This window comes from Coregonus clupeaformis, chromosome 16 (assembly GCF_020615455.1).
Source record: "Coregonus clupeaformis isolate EN_2021a chromosome 16, ASM2061545v1, whole genome shotgun sequence".
In the NCBI taxonomy this organism is placed as follows: Eukaryota; Metazoa; Chordata; class Actinopteri; order Salmoniformes; family Salmonidae; genus Coregonus; species Coregonus clupeaformis.
The window spans coordinates 15,073,655-15,084,441 of record NC_059207.1 but is presented as its reverse complement, the minus strand read 5'-3'; the positions used below and the strand labels follow the sequence as shown (position 1 = coordinate 15,084,441).

At 41.8% G+C, this 10,787-nt stretch overlaps 1 long non-coding RNA gene across 2 annotated transcripts in view; it reads left to right on the top strand.

Annotated features, from left to right (window-relative positions):
* Positions 1 to 161: 161 nt before the first annotated feature.
* The window catches only part of LOC121584491, a 61,871-nt gene continuing 51,245 nt past the window's right edge, over positions 162 to 10,787 (top strand). The window contains exon 1 of one of the 2 annotated variants that reach the window (XR_006003725.1): positions 162 to 396. This is a non-coding gene — a long non-coding RNA (uncharacterized LOC121584491). The remainder of the gene's footprint in view (positions 397 to 10,787) is intronic. The other variant, XR_006003726.1, reaches the window with a different exon arrangement.

Below are 10,787 nucleotides of genomic sequence, written 5' to 3'. Positions count from 1 at the left end.
AGAAGGGTGGACTACTCCCCCCTCCTCAAAAAAAGAACTTGCAGACTCTCAGAGCTTCAATTGTGCACTTTCTATTTGGTGCTGTAGATGTTATGGGAAAGTTCTCTCCGTCTCGCTCCCCCCCCGCCCCCCCTCCCCTCCCCTCCCCTCCCCTCCCCTCCCTCTCTCATTCTCTCATTCTCTCATGTGCTTGGAATATGCTCAGGGTTTACTCAGAGCAACCGAAGCACGCGCAATGCACTGAGTATTAGCGGCAATTTTAAAGGTAGGGACGGCCGTGGACGGCTGGATATTTGGCGGACTGTCCACCGGGTCCCACACAGCATGTCTCATATCTGGGATGATTTCTGATTGCTGATGCCGATTGCGGTGACTCTTCTAGCGCAGTTTGAGAAAGTAAGTGCAACTTTGGTGATTATCCTTCGCTTGTGCGTAAAGCCAATGCAGTCTGATGTGCATAAAGCCAATGCAGTCTGATGTGCATAAAGCCAATGCAGTCTGATCTGCGGAAAAGTTAGAGTGAAGTTGAATGACTCGGTGAATAATAGACAACATTCATTTGGTTATTATCGGCTAGTGGACGTGATGTGGACCTATATAAATATTTTGTTCTAGCTGAGGAAGACCATGTAGGCTATGATTAGTGTTTAGGCAGCTCGGAGGTGTGTTTGGGCAGCTCGGAGGTGTGTTTGGGCAGCTCGGAGGTGTGTTTGGGCAGGTCGGAGGTGAAGTTCATGGCAGTGCTTCGTAGGACTAGTGCTCTTCCCTGGCACATACATGTTGGCACATTCGTAGATATAGTAATTAACTGAAATAAATAAGCATGATGAAAACTCGGAGCTTCATTCAGACTGGTGGCATGAGCTTGTTGCAACCACTGTCAGTGCAACAGTAGCCAACGCCTCTCAATGCATTGTCATTGCGCTATGACAAGTTTTATTGGTAAAAGGTAGGCTATGTGCTGGAAGTTAAAACGGTCAGCTGTGATTCTTAACTAACTGAGAATTAAATATCTTAAATTGCTCCGAGCAGTGCTCCGAACAGTGCGTTAAGCCGGGTCAAAGTGAATGTAGACTACATCGTATGCGTAAAGATAGGTTGCACAGCGTCTCATGGTGATATTGTGTAGGCTATCTCTGTATCGTATCGTGTAAAACATACTTAATTTCACTCTTGAAGGCTACAGTACAGTGGGCTAATTGACAAAAATAATATTGTGGGGTTTTGTGTACCATTAGGCTCCAACACGCAAACTAATTCAAATAAACGAATAAAACAAATTCACTTTTTAGAAAGTTAACATTGTTGGTTTGAATGAGTTTAATTACATATCACAATCATACAACATTACATCGATAGTCTATTACAATGTCAAACCGTGGTATACGGTGTCGGACGTTCACGTTATACTGGCATATATTCTTCTGAAGGAAAATAACCACGATGAAGCTTGACTTTTATGTTTAAAAACAAACTTCTGTTGAAATTGAGAAATAGTATGAATGATAACATTAGGTCAGAACTATTGGGAAACTTCAATTACCTAATTAGCCTACTTTGGTACTGTTCAAATTGTATGTGGGGGTGTATGATAAAACGAATGCGTGGTTGAGGCCTGTGTAGCATACGTTCCAATCTATTCAGAAATAGATTTAGGAAATGTGGGTTTACCCTAAACCTACCCTGATTTACAAATCGATTATTTTCACTATATTCTACAATATTCTATATTATTAGATAGAGACTGCTTGCTTGGTGCATTCTTGGAGGGTCATTTTGTTAGCCTTCAAACGTCAGTTGAATCAACTGGTGTCACTTTTAGGGAATGCTAATGTAAAGCTAACCATGAACACTTTAATTCAACTAAAGTGCAGTCAGATTTTAACCGCGTGCCATGTGCGTAATAATTGCACAGGGCCGGGTTTCGTGGTCATATAATTTAGGATTAAGAAGTGTTTTGTCTGAGCAGCTGGGTGGATGCCTTCCCACCTATTCGGTCTCTCCTGTTAGCACCTGAACGACATGTTTCTATAGGGCCAATGCAATAATATGGTGGTCACCTGAACGACATGTTTCTATAGGGCCAATACAATAATATGGTGGTCACCTGAACGACATGTTTCTATAGGGCCAATGCAATAATATGGTGGTCACCTGAACGACATGTTTCTATAGGGCCAATGCAATAATATGGTGGTCACCTGAACGACATGTTTCTATAGGGCCAATGCAATAATATGGTGGTCACCTGAACGACATGTTTCTATAGGGCCAATACAATAATATGGTGGTCACCTGAACGACATGTTTCTATAGGGCCAATGCAATAATATGGTGGTCACCTGAACGACATGTTTCTATAGGGCCAATACAATAATATGGTGGTCACCTGAACGACATGTTTCTATAGGGCCAATGCAATAATATGGTGGTCAGCAACAACACAGGTGAACAGGTGCATGGGACGACATAGATGGAAATGCAAAACATTTTAGCGAACGTGCAAAGATTGTAGGCTATGGGGCCTAGATGCAGTGAATATATGCAGTGAATTAGCCATTGTTTATAGAATACATATCATTAAATGAATGGGGCTGATGAAAAGTCACATTTTGTGCAAATCACCTCTGCTAAGCCAAACAACATTGTATTGTTTTACCCCACGTTTGGAACCTCAATTATTATAACGTGGAAACATCTTGTTTAGTTATTGACATCCTAATATTAGTGTATTGTAGCCTAATACCTTTATAGGACCTCGTTGCTGATTATCATTGGATATCTCTCCCTCTCTGCTCCCTTCTGCCCCCTCTCTCTCAATTCACACACACACACACACACACACACACACACACACACACACACACACACACACACACACACACACACACACACACAAACTCTGAGAATTCTTGCAAAAAATTAACATAGTAGGCTACCCTACCCATATATATAGTAGGCCTATGGATAATAGCTTTGTCATACAGCCCTAGCTCCTATAGCCTAAAAAAACGTCCGTGCGCATGAAAACATATCATTAATATTAGGTCTATGTTCTTGAATATTTCAATGTCCTACTAGGTCTGATAAATATGAACATATAATTGTAGAATGTTTGATACATAGACAAGATTAAACGTTTTATGTGTGTGACTGTGCAGAAAAAATGAATGCTTGTTTGACAATGCGACATTGCCAGTATAGCCTACCTGGAAACCATTGTAGCTTATACATCGGTCACGACGATGAAAAAACATAAAGCCAATAGGATTTCAACTCAAATCGAGTCAATGAAAGTGTCTCGATTCGCATTGTCCGTCACACCCGTATATTCGGACAACCCGGAGCAGTTCCATGCTACATCAAAGACCCTACTCGGTTCTAGCTGCGACGAGAATACAGGGACGATGCTCTACTCAGCCCTGGAATGCTGTCATATGTCCTCCATAGATTTGAGCTCTTGTATTTGGTGGTTTATTCTGCTGGCTATTGTACCCTTACTGGCTTCAAAAATGATCAAGATTACCATTCTCATACCATAGCACAATCATTTAGTCTTTCCGTCCTTTTTTATCATTCTGGAAAAAGCGTGCAGACCGCTAGTGGAAAACCGAATTATTCCGGTGCACATGGTAATGACGCGAGGAGATTTGCCACTGCTCGTGCATGAATAGGAGCGTGCATTAGCGATTTTTCATGACATCATCATCATTAATTTACACTCCCGTGGTCTGAGGCCTTTGACCTCGCCGGGTTGGTCCAGATTTTGGCATTGGAAGCCTACCCCTCCTCCCCGTTTCCCCCATTCCTTGGGGATGGCCCTTTCCCCACTCCTTTCAGACCGTTGGCAGCAGCTAGCCAACAGAACGGAACCCTTGGTTTACAGACTTCGGCATCTCTTTCCTCTAACACGCTGGATACGTGCGGACAACTTGACAGAAATATTTTGGCCACAAACGAGGTCCTCTCTTCATAATCCAAAACAATCGAGACGTTTTACCTGTGTCATTTCCGCATTTTCACCAGGCGGATTTTCCATCTCCTCGGTATCTTCTTCGCTGGCCTCACAGGATATATATTTTTCCTGCCAAAAGAGGCGAAAGCGCCTTTTGTGGGATTGATTCATTTGCATTGCAAATCAGGGCCTGTGCAAGGATGGCTGCACCACAGCCTACTGCTCTCTTTTACTTCAACTCAGTAATGTTGGCGAATGTCATCTGAATATGATATAATCTAAACATAGGGATTATATGTCATTTTTTGGACGTCGTGTTTTTTTAATGACGTGTGTGTCTGTGGGAGTTTGGAGGACTCATTCCTTGGAAGTGGCCAATATGGAAATGAAATAGGATTATGTAGGCAATGGGAGTCAAATTAGACCTACTTCTATATTTTGGTTTATTTGCCTCAAAGTATGGTGGACCACTCCTGAAAGCAGGGGCACGATCCCCAACGCCCGGAGAACAGAAGACAATTATGGAATATTTTTGAAGAATGGGAAGTGGGTTGTTATCTTTGGTTATCTAGCTGTATGAGTGTGATGGCCGTCATAAAGCTAGATAACCGAAAGTAAAAACGACTTCCAGACTCATCGAGGACCTTGGAAATATAAAATGGAAATACCAAGATGCATAAGCCTACTCGGTGCACAAAAGAATAACTTCGTTATACTTGAAATTATAAATTATTGCTATAGCATTAACCAGACATGTTCACTTATTGGAAATGTGAAAGAGTTGTATTGATGTATTACTTATATTGATTTATTGCGTATATTTTATGTTTGTGGTATTAGGACATTTGAAAACTTAAGGTAGCCTATAGCTAATCATAGCCATGAGTAAATGTTGCATTCACACACACACACACACACACACACACACTATCTTGTTCATGTTTTTATTATATTCTTCTTGAAATGCGTTATTTTCTATAATAAATGTGGTAAATATGATATAGAAAATATATCCGACTGGGAGTCCAAGCCATAGCATACATACTCGGTCTGTTTGGATAATTTAAATTTCAGTCATTTAGCAGATGCTCTTATCCAGAGCGATTTACAGTTAGTGAGTGCATACATTTTCATACTGGCCCCCCGTGGGAAACGAACCCACAACCCTGGCGTTGCAAGCGCCATGCTCTACCAACAGAGCTACACGGGGCCCAGATAATGTAGGCCAGCATTGAGAATGAGATTGACGTTTACGGTTTTTTATTTCAGCATGATGCACTCCAAACAGGAAACGGCGCTGGCATCCCAAACAGCAATAATTAGAACGTATACAGAGCTGACAAAAATGGAGAGGAGGGATTTGGGTATGGGCTAAGAAGGGGGGGGGGGGGCTGCTTAATTGATTCTGTTAACCACAGGGCTGGAGATGTGAACGACTGGACGCTCCCATTCCCACGCTCGGGGGCAAGTGGCAATGCCATGCCCAGTCCGAATATGACAGACAGCGCCGTGAGGGTGGGGGTGAAGGGGGCGACATGGGTCATGAAAAGACGTCAAGTGCAGCAGACTCATCTGCATCCCTATAGAAAGAGGCGATGTTTCCCACCCGGCCGACGCGGCCTCCAAATTTGGAGTAGTAACGGTTTTGAATGCGTAATTCCTTGCCAATTGTAGGCAACTGATAATGAGGATTGTGGGTCATTATCTTAAAACTGGATGGGTTTATGAATCCATACAAAGATGTTCTAAAATTATGGAATTGTATATGGGCCTACTTGAGCGCTCTAACACCGATCTATTGTTCGACTCATGATAATTAATTTGACAAACAATGCAATAGGCCTAAAGAAGTATAACGAATTGAATAGATTACATCACTTCATGTGCCCTCTGTATTTGAATTTGACCAAGGACTTTTTAAAAATCTTACATTTAATTCTAAGACAATGCCTAATTAATATATATATATATATATATATATATATATATATATATATATATATATATATATATATATATATTATATAGAGGTAGACCTAGCTAAAGGCAACATTTATATTAATTTAATTCTGATTATTATTTTACATCCGAATAAAATGCATCTGAAAGAAATAGCCTAAAGGTGCAGGCATAGCTTTTGGGCTGCTAATTCTGCATGTTGGATGATATTAGCTATACAGGCAATTATATTAGTCGCCAGTGGATTTGTTTATTAACTATCAAGGGAGCACATGGCATGCACAATGCACATGGTGACCAGCGGGATAGTTGTTTTGTTTCTTTATTGATGGTAGCACAGTTTGATAGAATTGTACAAACGTCATAAAAATTAAATGCTTTGTTGGCAACCCAATAGAGTTGTAAAAACCATTGTTCCTAAAAGATGACTTTCCAACAAGACCTATTCAGGCTACATTTGAGAATAGCCTCCATTTATGATGCCAGTTTAGGCCTAGGCTGTTTGTTTTCTTAATGGATGTTAGTAGAGTCTATTGTCTGTAGATGAGGTTATTGTTATTCTAGTGTTCTTCGGCATGATGAGAGTCTTCTGTGAGTAGGCTAGACACGTGCCTTTAATTGATTGATTACATTTACGTCATTTAGCAGACGCTCTTATCCAGAGCGACTTACAGTTAGTGAGTGCATACATTTTTTATACTGGCCCCCTGTGGGAATCGAACCCACAATCCTGGCGTTGCAAGCGCCATGCTCTACCAACTGAGCTACAGGAGGCCCAATTGATGAATTGTTATTTGGGAATAGGTATATTGTATATTCAGGATAGTCTTAGTAGCCTATTAGGCCTTTTCAGATGGATGTGAAGGTTGATTTTTTTAAATATATTTGTTATGATATAGCCTATTGTAAGCATTCCACTGTTACTCTACACCTGTTGTTTACAAAGCATGTGACAAATACAATTTTATTTGATTGTATAGCCTATAGCGCTTGATTGATTAGCTGTATGAAATGGTATGTTTGTGCCCAAATGCTGGCCTGCGTTGTTTTTAACTGAACGGTCATAGACCTATGTGGAAGATGTATAGGCCTAAACCGCCTGCATATGCAGTGGTAGGCTATAGTGCACAGAGGTTTATTCAAGTTCAATGTTAAACAGGCTCACAGTGGCTGAATTCAACACCGTCTTGCTGAAATGGGTCTCTTGCCGACTTTCTCACACCGTAAGACAAAACTAGTGTGTCTTGTTCCGACCCTTTTAAAAGACAGTGTACAATGCCAGGTCATTCATTATACATTTGCCTGAAAGAAGATTTGAGAACACAATTTGGGCAAGCAGTGAATAACCAAGTTTCATTGTCCTAGGATAAGTCGCTTGAAATCGTCGTCTAGACGTATGAATGGCTGCATTGTTTTCTAGTCTGGGGCCATACTAAATGTCAGCGCAGTGTAAATAAGAACTTGAGGTCTGTAAGTAACCCAGCATATATAAATCATTTGATTCTCCACAGTATAAAAGGCCACTGCATTGACTGAATAAAAATATTTCTTCATCATTGGAAGTCTGAAGATGTTTAATGGTGTGACTTCACCTCAATTCCATTTGATACTTTTTACAATAAATCATGTCTACCATTTCAACAAATTATTCCTCACCCAATGCATTTTGGGGTAGAATTCCCAAAAAATGATCCAGTGTATGCTAGCCTGTTTGTGTCTTGCATTTATGTCTTACTGGTTTGCAGTAGCCTACTTTCATGTTCTTTGTAGGCTATCATACACTATGTTTCACCATAATGTAGCACTGTATCATACAGCGGATGTTAACCCCAGTCAGTCGGTCCATTCTCACAGAGAAATATAGGTGTCTGATTTGTCTATGCGTGTAGAGATGGGTGGTGATGACGTTGCCTCTCTCTGCTTAGTAACGCTGGCTCTTCTGTCCCCTCCCTCCCCATTCACACTTACAGTGCTCTGCAGCCATTATTGTCACATGATTGGCTGAATAACATAACCATGGCAACCATGGCATGTTTTACATATTCATTGGGCGAGCAATCAGCATATTTGACACCAGTGTGCCAATTTTTTATGTGCATTCTTTCTGTGCAGAGGGCTCATGTCTTAACAATCAATACAAGTTCAATCTGGGTAGTGACTTTATGATGAGGTCCATGCGGGTAATTTCTATACCAGACAAAGGATGTAAAATGGTCATCATGCTGTTGCTACTGTTATTATAGCCTAAGTATTGTCATAACACTGGTGTTTTATTGCATAGGGACAGCTGAGGAGTTTTATTCTCCGCTAATACAGGAGTAATAAAGGCCTAGTTCACTAATTTTGTGGATTTTTTCATTTAGATTTATCAGGGGGTGCTGCAGCACCCTCAGCACCCCTACTTCCCACGGCTATGGGCTTCTGCATTATGTACTGTAGATGAGGAACAATGGCTGTGTCTCAATAGTGTCTGGTCTGTCTGGCTTCAGCATGTCTCTGTCTGTGTCTCAGTAGCGTCTGGTCTGTCTGGCTTCAGCATGTCTCTGTCTGTGTCTCAGTAGTGTCTGGTCTGTCTGGCTTCTGCATGTCTCTCTCTGTGTCTCAGTAGTGTCTGGTCTGTCTGGCTTCAGCATGTCTCTCTCTGTGTCTCAGTAGCGTCTGGTCTGTCTGGCTTCAGCATGTCTCTCTCTGTGTCTCAGTAGTGTCTGGTCTGTCTGGCTTCAGCATGTCTCTCTCTGTGTCTCAGTAGTGTCTGGTCTGTCTGGCTTCAGCATGTCTCTCTCTGTGTCTCAGTACCGTCTGGTCTGTCTGGCTTCAGCATGTCTCTCTCTGTGTCTCCTGGACATGAACTTGAACTTGAGACAGTTAGCCAGACACCATCTGTGCACGATGACTAATGAATTCAGTGCATTCACGGCTGTAGAGCGCCACCATTGATGAGCAGACGACCCCCAGACTGGGTTAGCTCTTCATCACTAATAGAATTCAGGCACCAATGCAGCTGTTAGTGTCATTTTTTGTTTTGGGGAAAAAAATGTGTGTGTGTCTGCGTGTGTGTTTCATTTGGTGGTCATATTTGTGAGTGTGTGCATGACTGTATGATTCCCTATATGTTTGTGTATATACGTGTTAAATGTACGTAATGCATGATACTACCCAATTGTGTGTATAAGTGTCTATTATCCACCTTGTCGGACAACTATTTCTGATACATCTCATTTGAAATCCCAGGCCAGCCATTATAAACAGGCGGCCGGGCTAAAGACATTGCCTTGATAATTGAAAGGGCCAGTTTAGCGTTTCCGTGATAAGGCCTGGTAACTGAATAAGTTACTAGTGCTTAAACAATCCAAGCGCTATGTGAATTCCTCAATCCCTCCTCCTTCCTCCCGCTCAGGCCTCTGTCACACACACACACCAGGCTTTTCCCTCTGGTTGGTGTCGCCGTGGCAACGGGAGGTGAGCTCACGGTGCGCATGCCGGCATCAGCGCCGCTAGAGCAGGACAGGTTCCTGGTTTCAGAGAGTGTGTGTATGTGTGTGTGTGTGTGTGTGTGTGTGTGTGTGTGTGTGTGTGTGTGTGTGTAACTGACAAGAATGCCACTCTCCTTGTCTCCTGGGCTCAATTTAGATTCATCACACACATTGAAGTGTAGCAATGTTTTTCCTGTCAGGTGACTTTTTCTCCATTAACAGTGGTGTGATGGATATTATTAGCAGTGCACAGGGTGACCACACACAGTAGATATGGCTGCTCCTCTCACACAGTGACGACAGCCTGCCGCTGTAGATCCAGTTTCAATCTGCATCAAACATTTGGCAATGCAGTGCATTTCAGTGCATCTCCTGATTTGAGCATGTCACGTGCACACACACATGCAGTAAAGCCACACACACAGTACCATTGGCTCTTCTTACCACTGGTTCCACTGTGGTCAGCCTCCTGCCTCCTCCTAAACCATCAACCAGCCATAACATGGGCCAATAATCCATTGTGGAATGTCATGGTTGGGCCCTTTTTAATGACATCATGCATGGCCACTTGAGCGTGGGTATGAGGAGCAGCGGGCATGCTGTGCTCTGCCACGGTGTCCCTCCCTCCAGCAGCCTGCGTTGAGGTGGTCATGGACATGGTGTTAGTCCTACCACTACATTAGAGCTACCTACCTCCATGTCTCACTGTCCATGCAATTACCTTCAAAACATGACTGGATCACAGTCAGCTTAATAGGACATTAATGACAGTCAGTGTATTGTTAGACCCCACACGACTACACTCTTAGAAAAAAGGGTTCCAAAAGGGTCCTTCGGCTGTCCCCATAGGATAACCCTTTTGGGTTCTAGGTAGAATCCTTTTTGGTTCCAGGTATAACTATTTTGAGGTCCATGTAGAACCCTCTGTGGAAAGGGTTTTACATGGAACTCAAAACAGGTTCTACCTGGAACCAAAAAGGGTTTTTCAATGGGTTCTCCTATTGAGACAGATGAATAACACTTTTAGTTTCTAGATAGCACCTTTTTTTCTAAGAATGTACAAATGTATTTTTATGTTATGGGTTTGTTTGTTAATGGGACGCGTAAATGGGACATCTGATAATTATTTTATTGTTTGAGCAAAACTCTGAATTAAAGGACGCTAAATTAGATGAGGAACAAAGCAAGATGTACAGTCTTTAAAACACCATCATTCAAACGTACAAAAATGGATGCATAAGTTTGTCTCATAACCACACAGTGTTTCTTACACTCAGATAATGGACTTAGATAATACATATATAAAAGACAAAATAAAAAACCATATAAAATCCATTAAAGGCCAAAATAGTAAACAATTGTTAACTTGCGTTTAAATAATTGATATTCAATAACATTTA